The sequence below is a fragment of the Melitaea cinxia genome, chromosome 9 (genome assembly GCF_905220565.1).
Source record: "Melitaea cinxia chromosome 9, ilMelCinx1.1, whole genome shotgun sequence".
Taxonomy (NCBI): domain Eukaryota; kingdom Metazoa; phylum Arthropoda; class Insecta; order Lepidoptera; family Nymphalidae; genus Melitaea; species Melitaea cinxia.
Window position 1 is genome coordinate 5,838,598 of NC_059402.1, and position 18,910 is coordinate 5,857,507.

The following is an 18,910-nucleotide window of genomic DNA, read 5'->3' on the forward strand; positions in this document are numbered from 1 at the left end:
GAAACCGATTTTCCCTTTTCGAATGTTCTGGGGATCGATCCTGGACAAGTGTGTTCATCGTTATAAATATGTATAGAGTTGTGTCGCCGATCGCTGACCACAGCTGAGCCATTACGCGTTCTCACTCTGCTTTCGAGAGCCACACATATCATTTTGTATAGGTTTATGAGATAACGAGGCGCGGGCATTCTTTCTACGTTTTTAACAAAAAGATTACTTCGAATATTTTGCATTTTTCTAGTCTTTAGAAACGACATATGTATTTGTTGTCTGAAATTTGGCGCTCATGACTAAACCGTACTGTATAACCGTATCACTCAGCCCCTAAACAGCTTCTAGATAAGAAAAAATATATGAAATTTCTTAATATTTTTTATTATTGTGGCGAGCGTCAGTCTGTTTGTCCTATTATTTTTACTGAGTACGACGTATACATTATAGCGGCGTTTTTAATTATATATATTTCTCGTAAGCCACGATATACACAGCTATAAGTGTTCGGTAGATTTTGATACTTTAAAATAATATATAATGAATTATTATTTGTTTGAATTAGCGTTACTTATAGCTTAGCTTTTTATCAGGTTTGCACCTGGATCGAAATAGGGTTATTAGTTTCGTCCAAATTATTTCTTTAATAAGTGTTCATTTATAGACGGTGTTCAGCCGCCCGAGCGTGTGGTCTGCGAGCTTGATGGCCCCTCGAGGCCGCTTTGCTCTGTGATGTGAAGGCCAATAGATAATTTTGTAACAAACGTGTATAACTAACAAACTATTAATTATGTCCTTAGATTATTAACTGTAACTATACCACGTTGAATCACTATCTTTAATGAGAATATTTATTATTTTATTGTTGCACTGATTTTGTTACATTCAATGTTTTTATTTTGTGTTTAAAGTACCTTATTGTAAATAAATTGTATCTTACTACCTATGTTTAGTTTCTTGTCGTCGAAGACTTTTATGTTGTATTATGAAGTAAATAATGCATTCAATGTGGATGTACTGATAAATTTATTGGAAATAATATTGATTTGTTTAAAAACGATGTTTTTTTTTTAACCATTTAAATATATTTTATATGTTATCATTATACCAACATTATACTTATAATTTACTTTTTTAACAAATACATAAACTGCGGTACAGTAAAAATAGCAAAGATGCCAATGTCAATTTTATACATAAAATCAATATATAAAGGGCGACTATCTCATCTTGACTATCCGCCAACCTGCATTGGAGCAGCGTGGTGGTTTAAGCTCTGATTCTTCTCCTACATGGAGAAAGAGGTCTATGCCTAGCAGTGGGATATTACAGGCTGAAGCGTATTTCGTCTCGACTGTATGTAGGTACTTCCTACACCTTCGCGTTCATTATCTATACATTTAATAAAATTAAAAAATATGAAAAGTTTAGAAAAAAGAACTATAGAGTCTTAATGAGCGAGCTAAAACAACTGCTTTTAGAATTTTTGTTAAAATTTTGATCTTATATCATGCTATATTGATCACGATATATTGATGCACAGAATTTTATGTAGTTTTTACAGTTGTCTATAGTATCTACGATTTTATTTTTGTGTTACCAACACATTAGGAATTCTAAAGACACGGTCAGTCGGAGACGCGGGTTCGAACCCCGCTGGAGCGGTCAATTTTTAACCGACTTCCAAAAAAGGAGGAGGTTCTCAATTCGACTGTTTTTTTTTTTATGTATGTTACATCACAACTTGACCGGGTGGACCGATTTCGACAAATTTTTTTTTAATCGAAAGGTGGCGTGTGTCAATTGGTCCCATTTAAATTTATTTGAGATCTAACAACTACTTTTCGAGTTATATTCATTTTGTGGCGGCGAGGAGATCCTGGGGCGAGCCTCCTACGTGGGAGGAGCTTGCACTCATGCAGAGGCTGGCGCAGGATACACTGTTGTGGTTGCCGGGGCGAGGTGGCGAATGCTAGCGCGACCCCATCTCGCCCTACCCAGGCGGACGATTGCTTACACGTGTTTTTTAGTCAGTAGGAGTCTGACATAACCCTCTGGCGCCCCCGCGCTGGAGAGTATCCATGAAGGATTTTCCCCACGTAAAAAAAGGGCATATCCTGCTCAAAATCTGGATCTCAGCACTTCTGGGCTAACTTTATCGAAGACCACGCCTTAATAATACTTTTGTCAAGAAGTGTTGTGTTCCTATGGTGAGTAAGGTAGCTAGAGCTTTTGGGTGGGGTCGGGGTCTATACTACGGTAACGGATTACCATAAGCTTGAGCCGTACGATTGTTTGCCAATCTAGTCCAATTAAAAAAGGTTACTGAAATAATGGGCTTAACTTAATTTGATCTCCTAAATGTTATGTCTCTGTCGAAAATACAAGAATTAGTATTAACTAGCGGCCCGCTCTGGCTTTGCACGGGTATAAAATATATATAGGCCTATGTCATTCACTGAAAAAATGATTAAAATCAATCCAGTAGTTTTGATTTATTCATTACTGCCCGTGGCCCGCACGCGTTAACTTTAGAGTCAAACAATTCTTCTTTCCCTAAACCATGAAGATTTACTACTTTTTATTATACTATACTTATAGGCACGCTTTCGCCGCCCCGGCCGGCCGGAACCGCCGCAAACGCACAATTTTTAAATCTGCAATATCTTCGAAAATATTCATTTAAATCATATGCTGCAAAGAACCATATAGATCTATATTAAAGGAACAATGTATTTAAGGTATTTAATTAGATAAGGATTAATGTTTTATTGGTTAAAATCGCTTCGAAAATTAGCCATTACTTGTCGTAAAAAGTAAATGACAAAAAAATGTTATTGTGGGAAATCCATTAGAGATAGACATATACCATAGCGGAGTTTTCTGTAGACTTTTTCAATGTGTACAATACTTAGTACATTATTTTGATAAATCTCGTAGGGTTCAGCCTGCGTTTGCAATGTAAGCGGAAAAAATGTAATTATTTACGACATCACATAAGAAACCTCAAAAATAACAGTATTTCTCCACTATTTAGTGGATGTTATAATACAAATAAAACGTCCTCTTTAATCACTCTATCTATTAAAAAAAACCGCATCAAAATCCGTTGCGTAGTTTTAAAGATTTAAGCATACATAGGGACAGAGAAAGCGACTGTTTTATACTATGTAGTGACTAGGCAACATGTGTTTGTCATTCGTATTCTTCGAAATTGAAGCATTTATGTAGGGTGACTAAAGTAACTTTCCACTTATAGTAAATAAGGATAAAGTTATCACAGCTTAAACCATATTTAAATACGAGTAATAGTACCTATAATTGATTTATTCTTCTCAAAAAGTTGATGTTTTGGCTTGTACTGTAAGTGTAAATTTTTCCAAACGGTTCAATTATGTGCCATTTTACCACTAACTTATTATATGGCAAAATTTATCTTTAATAGCTAGAAGAGGTATCTAAAACGGCACCACCATCACTTAGTTTTTTGTTTCATCGTGTATTAGTTATATTAATAAGGTTTTTTTTTTAAATATTATTACTTAATGGCGTGAACAGTTCTTTATCACGAATTCAAAGTTGGTTTAAAACAAACAACTTGGTTTTAACGCCAAGAAAACCAAGTGAGTTGTGTTTGCGTTGCCCAATGCTAAGCATTCGAAATATAAATTTGAAATAAATAACGAGAGGCTTATTGTCAATGATACTACAGTTTTCTTATGGATTTTAGACTTAAAAATTAAGTGGAATTCCCATTTCTCATCCCTGAATGGTAGACTCAGATCAGGGATGCAGCATTCGTAGTTACAAAAGTACGACGACTGACCGACGTTGCAACTGCATGTTTAATATATTTTAGCTATTTTCATAGTGTTATGTTTTAGGGTTTGTTACTGTGGGGTAGTACGAGTGAGACTGTATTTATTTTGCAAAAAGGGCTATTCGCGACTTTTACGACGTTGGAGCTCGAGTCTTCCTACGGGATATCCCAATATATTTATAACAATATTATGTATATTCATAAGTATATTGATTTTTTTGATATAAATAGTAATAATCGCTGTGTAAACACGAGAAGGAATAACAAAATTGTAACAACAAGTTTCCGACTGGACAATGTAAACGTTCTAGATATTCGTATTTATAATAAAAACCCACAAACAATTGTGCAATTGTCTATTTGTCTATTAGGTGTTGTGTGGACTTATTGACGCTGTATTTCATACAAGATAATTAATTACTAATTTTATACTAAAACAGTTTATATATTACGTTTAAAAGACGACTTCTTGACGATTCTTCTCTGCAGAATCTACACTACGAACCAGTGGTAGGTAGATAGATATACTTTTAAAAATTACTAATCACTTTAAAAAATTTAACCGACTTCAAAAAAGGAAGAGTTTACTGAATTCGACCGTCTATGATTTGGGTTGTATGTACGTATGTAATGGAATCTTTGAGCATAATTTTCACCAATTTCCAAAAGTTTTATTAATTTGAAACTTTGCACACGTATATAGGACCGATGACAATGCAATAATTCAAGAACAGTTCCCCAATATCCTTATTAGGACCGCAATCAATTCAGAGTAAAAAGCGTGGGGTGCTTGATATAATAAATGTAACAATTATTCTACTTGCATGTGCGGAGAGTTATAAAAACGTAGTAAAAAGTTATGAGAAATGCACTCCACGTTTATTATTCTGAATTGAATTATTCTTTTAACTTAAATTTTATTTTGAAGTAATTCATTATGATTGATTGTTCAATCTTACTACTGTAATATAAACTCTTTCTAATAAAAAATAAATTTCTACTTTTTAGTTCGATTAGCTATAAATGCGTGTTTTTTAGTTTTCTTAAACTATTAGTACTATAGTATCTTATGTATTATCAGGAATAACTTCGTCGCTTATGAACCGATTTTGATAATTCTTTTTTGTTGGAAAGGAGATATCCCAAGTGTGGTACCATGTTACCAGGATCTGATGATGTAATCTCAGATAAATGTTGAAATTAAGATTTAATTACAAATTAAAACATAGTAATTGTATGTCAGGGTGAAGTTAAATTTAGTTGTGGTAGCGTTACGTAAAGAGACTACAGACTGAAATAACAGAACCAGTTTCAATAATTTCTCCAAAATAAGAATACCATATTATCGAAAAGTAGCGTAGGCTATAGATTACGCTATAAGATACTGCAATTGAATAGTAGCCATATTAATCAACGCATACAACGCGTTGCGGCGAAGTAGTACGCGTAGTGGTATGAATGTGTGTGTGTACAAGGATACAATAAAACCAATTGTTGTTAATTTATATATTTATTATAGGTATATTAGAAATGTAGATTGCAATAGAGTGAAATATTTTAATATAGATATTGTACATACTAAAATAATTATCTTGATTTTGGATAGTTGACAGAAATTAAAATATTCATGAAATAATATTTAAAACATGACTCTACCTCGTTTTCCTTCTTTAAATAAGATATTATTAATTAATCTTATATATAAAATTCTCGTGTCACAATGTTAGTTACAAATACAATACACCTCCGAAACGGCTGGACCGATTTTTATGGTTTTTTATTTTGTGTGCATATCAGCTAGGTCTGAGAATCTGTCAACATCTATTTTTCATACCCCTAAGTTATAGGGGATTGAGGGCGTTAATAACATACATGGCAAAAAAACGTTTGCGGGGTCAGCTAGTAAGAGTATAAAAAAAACGTTTAATTTTGTACATGGCAATGAGACTTTTACTTAAAAAGAAAGGATTGTCTCATATATGATTTTATGCACAATAGGTAATTCTTTAATTCGAAGTAGCCATCAAAACAAATAATAAAGAGGCATTTGTCTAGATGTATGACGAACCCAATTTTGCTCTAATGCTTTTTTCACGTTTTCCAACCGTTGTAATGCCTTTCACCATTTCTGTAAAAAAAAAAACAGCTTAATTTATTATTTCTGTTCAAATCTAAATAGATAAGCTAAATACTTCTGAGATATTTAAAATAAAAATAAAATATAGGTAGGTATATACTAAAAACTACTTCTCTAACTACTTCTCAAACTCTTAATATTTTTGCGTTTTGTTTTGACCCATATTTTCACATAGCTCGTTTAATTCATCGTAAGCTACTATCCTATTAATAAACCATAAAAACTATTTGTATCCCCTTTTCCACGCAGGACAAGGGTTGCAACCCCACATATTTGGATTTAATTTTACATTAACCACTACATATTTGAAACTAAAATTTGTGTCCTCTGAAAATTGCACAGTAGGCCAATAGCGCATAGCAGTAACGTATATTGTAGGCGTCTATAGGCTACGGTATCCGCTTGCCAACAAGTGAGCTGTATGCTTGTTTGTCAATGCCCAGTTGCCATCATTATACTAAAAAAAAATACGAGTATTATTAATAATACACCACAAAACACATATCAGTAATTATTTCTGACTGGGCTCGTTTTATCCAAAATTACTAAACTTAGAGACGAAGGCTTCAGCAGCGTTTTATTGTTTGACTTTGTATTTTATGTTATATAACATTCTGTTGGATCGTTTGTCACCTACTAACCCCCATGAAGGTTTTAATTTCTTGAATTCTCTTGATCCTATTACCTTTTCTCTTCTCCTCTTCTAATTTCTTCTTAAACTACTTCAACTGTGTGCGTATGTAGCTTTAAATTTTTTCTTTTTGCTTCTTGGAATAAATACCCCAGGTTAGGGTTATTTTTTTCTTCTAACGAAATTATGTCGATAAACAGTCTAATTTTGAAGTTAGATAGGTTAGGGTTATTTTTTGTTTTGTAACGAAATTATGTCGATAAACGGTCTAATTCTAAAGATAGATAATTCGACGGGTCTTAATCTATAAAGACTTACCAAAATAATAAATGAGTGAAAATAAACAATTAAGTCTGCTTGAAAAAACGCCATAATCTGGGAAACTGAAATGAACTGAAGCAGTCTGTCAGAAAAGTTAAGATGTTTTTCTATAGTAGCATATAGTGAATTATGAGATAGATGAGTGAATAATTGTGTTATCATTATACAATTTTTCGTGCAATTTACTTTTTATTCTTTTTGATCATTTTAAGATTAGCGATCGATATCACTTGCTTCACAAAAAGAGTCGCCAATAGCAAATATATGTGTCACTTAAGTGATTGAATCTTGTGACGCAAAGCCGAGGAGGCATAGTCATCCTACATTTTTTATAGAATTTTTAGCGCGTTGTTAAGATTTACCAGAGCAAGGTAAATTAAATTTATGATAACATTCATGATGTCTGATACACATATTTATAATTCACTTTCAGATGTATAGTCACTTCCAAATTTGGTAATTGTCAATTTAAATTTATGCTGTTTATTTTTTAAATATACTAACTCACTCAGGTTTTAAGGTAACAAACAGTTTTATGCAAAATACTCATAAATGAAATTGTACCATGTAGACATATACTTATAAAGGATTATTTTAAAAATAGTAGAGTTCTATGCAGATATATTTATGATGATGATGATATTAAAATTAAAAATTGCTATAAGAAGTGCTTATTTGAAGTCCCAAATTGTAGAACCTAGATAAACAATTTCTTCTTTTCATCTTTTTATTGAAAAAGGTTTCCAGTGGAGCATTTATTAAAATCGAATCTAAGATTCATCGAAACTCAATGAGACTGAAACTTCAAGCTACATGTAATGTAAATAAAGTTTTTTATTGGACAGAATTATACTACTAGACTATTAAGTAATGGAAAATTCGGTAAAAATGCTTAGTCTTCCAAAAAAGGAGGAGGTTCTCAATTCGACTGTATTTTTTTTTTTTTTTATGTATGTTACATCAGAACTTTTGCCCGTGAGGACCGATTTCGACAAATTTTCTTTTAATCGAAAGGTGGTGTGTGCCAATTGGTCCCATTTAAATTTATTTGAGATCTAACAACTACTTTTCGAGCTATATCTAATAATGCGTTTTTACTTGACGCTTTTTTCGTCGACCTACGTTGTATTATACCGCATAACTTTCTACTGGATGTACCGATTTCGATAATTCTTTTTTTGTTGGAAAGGAGATATTCCAAGTTTAGTACCATGATAAGGAAACCAGGATCTGATGATGGGATCCTAGAGAAATCGAGGGAAACTCTTGAAAATCCGCAATAACTTTTTACTGGGTGTACCGATTTCGATAATTTTTAATTTAATCGAAAGCTGATGTTTATCATGTGGTCACATATAAATTTTATCGAGATCTGATAACTACTTTTTGAGTAATCTTTGATAACGCGTAGTTGCTTTACTATTTTTTTGTCGATCTACGTTGTATTACTTGTCGATGTAATTGAAGTCGGTTTTTTTTTTCGTTTGCGAGCAAACACAATTGTTTAATGTATGTTACATCAGAACTTTTGACTGGGTGGACCGATTTCGACAAATTTTTTTTTTAATCGAAAGGTGGCGTGTGTCAATTGGTCCCATTTAAATTTATTTGAGTAGTTAGAAAAAAACTTGTTTCTAAAGATACTAAGCAATATAATACCAAGTTACTAATAAACATTAATTACACATACCTGGTGCATAAAGGTCCATTGTATAAAAAAGTTCAGTTTCACTTAATCTTGTTTCAAATAAAATATAAATTTCAATTGTTTTTCGCAGCAAACCGTATAGAACAAAGACGATCTAAACGAGACGGTAAAATGACGATTGATTGATATGTTTATCGAAGCAAGAGTGAATGAAAGTTTACGGTATATCATTCATTATGTCCTTATCTATGACTATGTAGCAAAATTTTCTAATATTTATAAATTTTGAATTTTTGAATTTTGACCAGCTTTTTGGGTCAAATCACCCTCTGTGCGTCGGTTTTCGTATTCCAGTACATGAAATTTTTATATTGTGATGACGTACATATTACGGAACTAATGATTATGTAAGATTGACAATTATGTTATAAGTATATATAAGTTATTATTTTTCTGTTACAAATACGTATTAAAAAAATTGAAAATGCCATGACTCTCAAAATTATTATATACTGGCAGTAGAAGAATTTGAAATTATAATTAAATCTACTTTCACTGTGAACATTTAAAGTTTTAAATTAAAATTAGGCACATAATCTAATTGTTTGTTGTAATCGTTTAACGGTTGAAAAATTTTGCTTAAAGCTTTTATTTCCAAATTAGCTATTCCTTTACATAAGTAGGGTTATTTTTAATTCCTTATTATAGACTATATGTATGTATTGCAGATTGTTCATTAGAAATAATCGATTCTATAATAACATTTGATTATTATCAGAAAATATACGGTTCTTTTTTTAAAAGGGATGAAAGTCAAAATACGTAGCCACTTAGGTTATAATTGTTGATTTTATTGAATCTTTTCTTTTAAAAAAGAGATATTCTAAAGGCCTTTCGTTTATCAGTTCAGATATCACAAATCTAATCCTTAGCATTGTGGCCGACAACATTAAGTTTCAAAATTAGATGTAGATTTATTTTTAACTGCGCTGCTTATCTTGAGCTGGCGTCGACTTAGCATTATATAATAATAATAAAGACAATCATGAACAAAGTCGCGGGCATAGGTTTAAATAAAGGTAAAAGTTAAACGGGGTCGGTCCCTACAAGAAATGTGTATTGATTCAATTTAACCAATATATTTTGCTTAAAAAAGATTACCATGGAATGATTGAAATGAGTTGAACAATTGTAAGGAAATTCCTGGCTTTTTCTATACCTTTTCTAGAAATTAATAATTTTGGGTATCTACAAAAACGTGTAAATAATGAGTGATGGTTACAACTTTTTATGTCGAATATCCTAAAGCTACTGTTGCAGTTCCGCAACCCTAAAATATCTCACGTTGTCGATGTGTAGAAAAATATTGTAATTGATCTCAAACAAGTGGAAGAATATTAGAAAAGTGGGTTATATTGAGCAAGGTATGTTGACAAGTTATTAAGACGTACAGACCAACATACGTTTAGAAGTTTCTTAAATAATTTTGGTTTTTTAATAATTATGTAGAAAACAATGTTCCTTGCTCTACTAAAAACGAAAACAAATTTATCCGACGGGAATCGTACGTTTTAGAGGGATGAAAAGTATCCTTGTGCTCTTCCAGCCTTTGAACTAAATATGTCAGATTAGATTTATATTACTTTAGCAGTTTTGGTGAAGAATAATAAACAATATAAACCCAAACTTTCATATTTATTATGAACTAGCTGCCCGGACAGACTTCGTTCTGTCAAAAATTAATAGTAAAAATTATTTTTTTAAATTTTTTTTAGTATTAAATATTGCGAGGACTTTTGGAACATACAAAAAAAAAATAGTCGAATCGGTCGAGCCATTCTCGATATGCGCTTAGCAACATTCATTTTTATTTCTATAGATTACTATTTTTGAAATAATTTCGTGCATACAGAAAATAGCTCTGTATAAAAAATAAGTAAATAATCGCTTTCATTTTATTACATAAAAAATCACTCATATGAAAAAATAATTTATTATTTTCCTCTTTTATGCAAGACCAGACCAGATATAGCGATGAAAAATTTTTAGTCACCTCTAGTATTCCTACTATTTTTTGTTTCGAAGTAAAACCCTAAAACAGTCATAAAACAAATATGTAACCCTACCATACTCTGCTGAATAATAAAAAATGCGTTATATAAGGTTGCTTATTCTTACACCAATCTAGATCAGAAAAATCTTCCTCTCTACAATTGTTCCTACTAAAAAAAATTCGAGTTAATCAATGTCACCAAATCAAAATCAAGATATTTATATTATTTTTTATAACAAAATGGTAATTCTTTGGAAAGACTGGTAAGAAATATATCTCCCAAAATAAGCCATGTAGAGTTCACTAGTTACTCACTATCGTTTTAACAAAACAGCACTGCGTTAATAATATCATACAGCATCTTGCAGTCATCAATTTATCATACAAACGTCGAAAATAAAACTTGAAGATTTAAGAGCAATGATTTCTCACGACTTTAAATCTGCTTTCTCTAACAACGTCGACCTCTAAACGCTTTTGGGGTGAAAGTATTTCTTTTAGGCACAAATAACGAATTAGTACGTAGATTACATTATAAGGTAAAATATTCAGTTTTTTAAGAACAATGTTGCAAGTTTAAAGTAATTAAAAATAATTAAGTATATGTAAGTATCTATATTAATTTATGGTAAAACAAAAATTAAGTTATTTATATATTAATACTCTGTGGTCGTTTACGTTATTTCATTTAACGTATAAAAAAGTAAAAAAAAATATTTTACTTTATTTATGTCAATACGAAAATTCACTGTGTAGTCATTCATGTTGTTACATTTTCTGTAATAAATTGACGAATATGTCATAAAATTTTCTTTATACATAAGTAAACCTATGTAAATATGAAATAGTAACACTGGCATAATTAAATAGAATAATAAATATAATTAGAGCATTACAAAAGTTTATAGTTTTCTATATATCTGTATCAATTATGACAATTATGTTTGTCGTAGAGCTAGAACGCAATAACACACTCTCGCTAAACTGGCACCTAATATCTATTTCTTTGGATTACACCATACTTTCATAATATTTTAATTGAAATAATCAGTAAATTTACTAAACAAATATTCACAAAAAAATATCACAATTTTACTGACTTCAAATTCGGTAAATTTGTGTAGTTTTGAAACTTCATGTTCACTAACATTATGATTTACATTTGATTTATATTTAATGTGAAACAAAATTAGAATTTTTTTATTAAAATCGTATAAATAAGTTAAGTTAATATATCTTTTATTTCCTCTGTTCTATTTATACATTTTATAAATAGAACAGAGGAAATAAAAGATATATTACATTTATATTGATACAAATCGATACTTAATCACTTAATAATATAATTAACCATTGTCTACATGGTATAATATAACATTATTTTAACAAGCAGAAAACTTAAATACTTACGTCTAGAATATTTTGAAATATTTACAACATAATAATATTCTTTAATTTTTTTCCCATAAATTTCTTTAGATTTTAAGTTTATTTAATTAAAACAGACATTTTTAAAGTAATGAAAGGTGAGTAAGTGAGACTAATCACTTATACATAAAAGCAATCTTATGGATAAGTGATTCGTTAATAATTTTATAATAAAATGTGTGTAAATAGTGACCATTAAAAATCACAGGATTGCAACAAAAATATCTCAAAGCGCGTTGAAGTTGTTCACACGAGGTATAATTTTCTTCCCTTCCATGTTGTAGAGACATCTCTATATTGTGCTGTTTTCGAGTGTTCGCCGCCGACGTCGCAGTTTATACGTATAAGCGATACAAACGGACGAAGATCCCACCGACCCGTGTATGTCGGCCGAGCTGGGAAGTTCGTCCGGGCGTAGCACTTGATACTGTTCTTCTTTCTTCACTCTTCTGCTTCTTGACAACTCAACACATACGGCATATGTTTCTCATACGTTCCACGTTGACGTAAGCGAAAAAAAAAAATCACTAACCAAATAAGCCTACAGTAATTTTTACATTAGTCATTAAACGGCTTACAATACATATGTTTACAAAGCACAAGGTTATATTAAAAGTTACATTGTTTTCGTAAAAATAAAATGAACTTCACCTGTAATAAATGGGAGTATGATATGGTAATGATTGCGTCTTTGGGTGAAACGGCGCGCGAGTGGCGCGCTGCCTTCCGTCGACCTTCGTTTGGCGAGAAGCGAGCGAGCGATTGTCTGAGGAGTGCGGCGCCGGCGTCGACGGTGAACGAACTCACCTTGACAAATGCACCATTTGGCATTGTTCGCGGGAAAACTGGCGGCCTTGCGCACCACCGCCGCTACTCGCGACCAATCGCGTTCCTTCGCGCCACAGCCTGCGCTCGTTTTGGCGGGAACGACTCGGCCCCGTGCTCGTCCACCGCTTGGCGCGCGTGTCGCTCCGAAACGTAGTCATCGCGGTTTCAGCCTGACCTTTTAACACGTAATTTCCGTCATTATTACCTCAAACATGTGGGCTCGAATTCCTAAAAGTCGCTCGCTACATAAACAATATTGAACAGAAACGCGCGGGAAAATAACTCTCACGCGCATAGTAACAGACTTAATTACATTGTTATAATTACGAAAACAAGGCGTTGCCGCTTAGGCCAATTATTCAATTAATAACAGTGCGCATTTTGCCATGAATAGATAGTGGATATCTAGTCACGGTCGAGTGAATTTCACGCCGCTGAATAAGATCAAATTTAAAAAGTTGCTGTTATATATTTGAAATTAAATACTAATGGATGTTATATTGATGAAATAATTCTAAATAAAATAAAATCTTAGAAATAAAAACGTGTTTAATTAATGAATAATTTAGTGATCATGCTTGCATAATCTGCTATGATTAGTTACTACTTCTTATGATACTTGAGACTGAACACATTCCTTCACTCATTGTAATGTAATGGCTTTCAATTACAAATTCCTAAGCAATAACGCGTTGTTGTCAAATAATGGTGATATTAATGTGTACGAAATGTACATTGATAAAGAATCTGGGAAGTTGTGTCGTAATTCTTCCATTTATTAAAAATTATATTTTCCATATATTAGAAAGTGTTCAAGTCTTCATATTTACAAACCGTTCATCATTAAAATAAACTACATTTATACATAAGGACAGTATGTTCACTACACGGTATATTTTCTGAACAAAATGGCGATAGCAAGTTAAGGTGTGACGTCATCTATGTTGCCGCGACCCGCTATGCCTTAGAAATTCGATATTGCCGAGTCTTCATTTTACATTAAATTATTTTATTGTTTGTTGCAAACATTTTATGTAATTTTAACAAATATATTTTAATGCTATTGTAAAAATATGTTCAAAGTTCTAATTTAGTCTAAAGACAGGTTATGTTTATAATTAAAATACTTTTATTTCTTAATTTTTCTTTACTAGTGATTAATTCATGTATCTTTATAATAAAAAATTGATTCTGGAATATTCCAATACAAGACTGCCAAAATTCAATGCTGATACCGCCTACGATATCCGCATACTTTGTGATACTTTAAATTTATGTAACTAGGTGTTAATCCGATAAAACACTGATTCATTTTTGTAACAACATGAAATACAACCTCAATGTATATTTTTCATAATATTTCGTGAGTCTTAAGTTATAAATAACGCCATTTTTGTGGAAATGACGGAAGTCATTAGTACAAACGAACGAATGAATAACACAATTTTTAAAGATTTATTTCATCTGTAAAACTATATTCTTTAAAACAACTAACATTATAAAAAAAACTTATGAGTTTAATGTGTTAATAAAGTAAACTTAAGTATGACATAGAATGTATTACTATACAAAACAAAATTTCCAATCATCTTATATAAAAGATATATTTATATTACTTTTAGTTAAATTTTGTAGTATACTATAAAAAGAGTAGAATTATTAAATATATTGACGACAAAACAATAACTCAACAAAACTCCGCTAGCGGCGTGCTACGGCGTAGCAATGTGTATTGCCATAATGTACAGTCTTACTAAACACAATATTGGCAACACAACACAAATCTTGATACATTATTTATTACAATAACATATATAGAAAAGTTTCTTTTATAATAAGGAATCAATATATAGTCAATATTTGTATATGATATAGTTATTTTATTGTAGGTAATCAGCATTGTGAAGCAAATTCACAAGAAGTCGGGCTTCACATTTAATCTTTGCCGAAGGATTAAGTAGACTGACCTCTTCTGAGCCTGTAAATTTTTGTGAGATTGCATTAATCAAAGTCGTTGCAAATGATGATTCCTGATACCTACGTCCGTACACTCTTAAGGTTTCTCAAATTCATTGAGGGACTTAGTTGAAATAATTTTTATTATCAAATACCTTTGTTTTAGTGATTTTTATTAAGACACTTTTACAATGGTTATTAACGTGGTTGCCTATATTTGAGGTGATCCATTTTTATTTTATTTTTACTGACCAAAGGTAGTATATTTTTATCATTGCCACAAAACTATTTACTTCCTGAAAAACAGATATTTTTGAGAAGCATTTTTTTTTAATTTAAAATATAGAACATTTGATTTTAAAAATCTTGATTAAGAACTACAATAATGGATAGCATGAATAATTTCGAATAATAAGCATCCGTATTTAATTAAAACTCAAAAGGTTTTATTTGACCGACTCTATCATAGCTACGCTATTTATTCTATCTCTATTCCCCATTTCCATGACGAGTTTCATGAACAGGGATAATTCTTAAATTATCTGCCATATTGCATATAGATATTAAATTTCAAAAATTGATATTTTTATCAACAATTAATCTCGGCCTTAAAGATATTCATAATTGAGGTCTTTGCGTGTAGCCGGACATACCATACCTTACATACCTTATGTTGCTAAGCAGTAAATGCAGTTTTACCTCCAATAGCTTGGTAGTCGGTGACTCATGCAGACTGGCTGAGCGGGTGCATGGCTACTGCTGTAGCCCAAGTATTTTTATTTATAAATTATAGCCAATGTAATATGTTGACAGGTTGTTTACGTAGAAGAGATAAATAATTTTTACTAACTGAAATTAATATTCAATATATTCAATAATATTTTCTTATATTTATAAAACTAACAAGACTCCGTGCTATCATTGATGTAAATAGCTTATGTTTATAGATTGTGTTTTATTTATAAAGTCTGTATCTATATCTGTACAAGGAAAACTATCACTGCAACATAATAACATAAAACGGAGCGGTGGCCGTGTAACTTCAGCGGAGTGCGCCTGCGCAGGACGTGAGTCAGGTGTCGTTAACCCGATACTACGAGTCATCGCAAGTTTTGCTTGTAATTATATTTTGCGTTGCTCTTTTTAACCGACTTCAAAAAAATTCGACCGTATATATATATATATATATATGTATATTATGTATGTTCGGGGATAACTCCGTCGTTTATGAACCGATTTGGATAATTCTTTTTTTGTTGAAAAAGGAGATATCCCTAGTTTGGTATCATGATAAGGAAACCAGAATCTGATGATGGGATCCTAGATAAATCGAGGGAAACTCTCGAAATTCCGCATAACTTTTTAACCGATTTTGATGATTTTTAATTTAATTGAAAGCCGGTGTTTATCGTGTGGTCACATTTAATTTTCATCGAGATCTGATTACTACGTTGTATTACTTGTCGATATAATTGAAGTCGGTTTTTTTTCGTTTGCCTGCAAACACAATTATTCAGAGCTATATTAAATATTGTAAATCTAAATATTATTAGTTTTTAAATCCTTTTACAGAAAAAAAATACAATTTATGTGATAAACAGTGCAGCCAAAACAATTAACAGTTTGAATAGTTCACTGTGTATGAGTGACAAAAGAATATAGCTTTAACACCAAAAACAGAAAGAAAACAGCGAATCAAAATATAATTAATACTTAAGTAATAGTTTATGTCACACGTATTAGAAAGAAAATATATTTCATAACAGATTTATGATTAAATCGTATCTTATTTTAAATTAATCAAATGTTTAAGAACCATTTTCAAGAATCTTACAAAACCTAAATTATTTTTTTTTACTCTCCCTAATTCTTAGTTCAATGTTAGAAAAAAAAAATATTACATCTATTTTAATGGTTAAAAAAACTTAGGGCGGCAAATTTTCAGGTTTTTATGAAAGTTTTGTAACATCTCCTTACCATGCCTTTGTTTATTACCGAAAGAACTTTTCGAAAGCGATGACTGAAAATTCTTTGTTAAAATACACATATATATGAAGTACATGTGTAGCAGTGGCGACGTCGGTCAAGTGCCATATCCTTTTTCTTAATGATATTTGACTACAAGTGAAAAATTGTCAGTAAATTATTGCGTTGCTATTTTTAGTTACCTAAATCAATATATATAATAAAAATATAACGGATCGCTGTCTGTACATTTAAGATATACGGGAAAAATATTATTGGGACCTTTATCAACGCAAACAGCACCCAAAAGAATGATTGTCAAAAAAAAAAATTCTGTTTGTCTGTGGGTTTGTGCACGTTGATCTCAGAAACAGCTTATCCGATTTAGATGTGATTTTTACTATGATATTGTAGCAAACTAAGCTTAGCATTTAGTGTTTGTTTCATGTCAATCGGTTCAGGAATAAAAAAGTTATGTTAATTTAAAGAATCACTATTCCATGCGGACAAAGTAAAAGTAAAAGTCACTATTCCATGCGGACGAAGTCACGAGCACAGCTAGTTATTAACTATAAGCAATGCTTCGAATTAAATCTATTTCTATATTTATACTAGCTGACCTGGCGAACTTCATATCACCTTATTTTTTTTCTGAAATATAATAATAACATATCAAAATAAAATATAGCCTATCTTTTAAGTTGGATCAAACTGCACACGGTGTGCAAATTTGACTAAAATCGGTTAAGTAGTTTAGGAGTCCATTGAGGACAAACATTGTGACACGAGATTTATATATATTAAGGTGTTGTAAGATATTTTGAGCTGAGATCTTTATGTGTAATAACCTTGATTTGTTTTGTTTGTGCACTTTTTCTAACTACTTTCAATAAAGGTTGCCTGCAAGAGATCGCTATGCTATATATGGCCGCCTTTGTATATTTTATTTACCTTTGTAACAATAAATTAAATTGAAACAATTTCCCTCGCTTTAAACATTCATACGCACATGCGTATATATATTACTCTTGATTTATTAATACATCAAAAATGTGTAATACATAAAGCAAAATGCTAATTGCTTACCTTCGCAGTCGAACAAATCATTCAACGGGAATATATTATAGCATCAAGGAAAATTTAAGTTAATTTAATAGGAATAAGTTGTTCTCTATAGAACCACAGTTAAAATGTAATTATCAATGAATATGTATTAGACTGGCATCCGGGAATATGAGTCAGCGCCAGTTCGAGTATTGTTGTTGCTTATTCGTGGTCTTCTCTCATTCGGCGGATTTCTTTCAAACCGTAAAAAATGAAACAGAAATTATTAATTGGTATATACTATTTTAGAACATTTTTAACCGAATTCAAAAAAGGGGGAAGTTCACAATTATATTCACGACTGTATTTTTTTTCATGTGTATATTATTACCTCATAACTTTTTAGTTGGAGTACCTATTTCATTTCTACCATAAATCATACTGTTTTCATTTACATAACGATTAGTTAATAAGAAACAATTATTTTTAGGATTTGTTACGCTACGTTTTCGTTATTTTACATACGCCATTTATATTAGTCTAGATCATTTTTGAACTGCAACATATTTGATTGTATTGCAAATGAACTTGAATCATTTTAATATTAGGTAAATACTGATATGACCCGTGATTCATATATTGTATATAACGATAGCATACGATTTATTTTTGGTATCATGTTTCGTTATTAATTAACTGCTTCATTTAAAGTTGTTTGTTGTACTTTTCAAAAAAAAAAAAGACCAAAAAAGTTAATCAAACAAATTTTATCAATGAAATGTTTACAGTAGTATAATAGTATAATGCTTTTTTTCGAAAAATAAACTAAGTAACTCTATAGTCATATATAATATATAACTATATAGTCACTAGTAAAGTTTCTAGTTCAGACCAGAATCCGACTGTAGTGGATGCCAAAGAAAATTATTTACCTGTAAAAACGCGTTACTCGTTTAGTGAGAATTTGTGAGAAACGCAAAAAATATCAGAACCTTATTTAATTTTTATAATCCCGTTGCTGTCGTCATCCTGTCTTCGCATTACTCAAGTTATCAATTCGATATATCATAAGCACTGATTAGTAATGG

At 31.1% G+C, this 18,910-nt stretch overlaps 1 long non-coding RNA gene across 1 annotated transcript in view; it reads right to left on the minus strand.

Annotated features, from left to right (window-relative positions):
* Window positions 1–5,702: 5,702 nt before the first annotated feature.
* The window catches only part of LOC123656712, a 28,967-nt gene continuing 15,759 nt past the window's right edge, over window positions 5,703–18,910 (minus strand). Inside the window, exons 2-3 of the long non-coding RNA XR_006743582.1 lie at window positions 12,837–13,032; window positions 5,703–5,939 (exon numbers count right to left, since the gene is read on the minus strand). This is a non-coding gene — a long non-coding RNA (uncharacterized LOC123656712). The remainder of the gene's footprint in view (window positions 5,940–12,836; window positions 13,033–18,910) is intronic.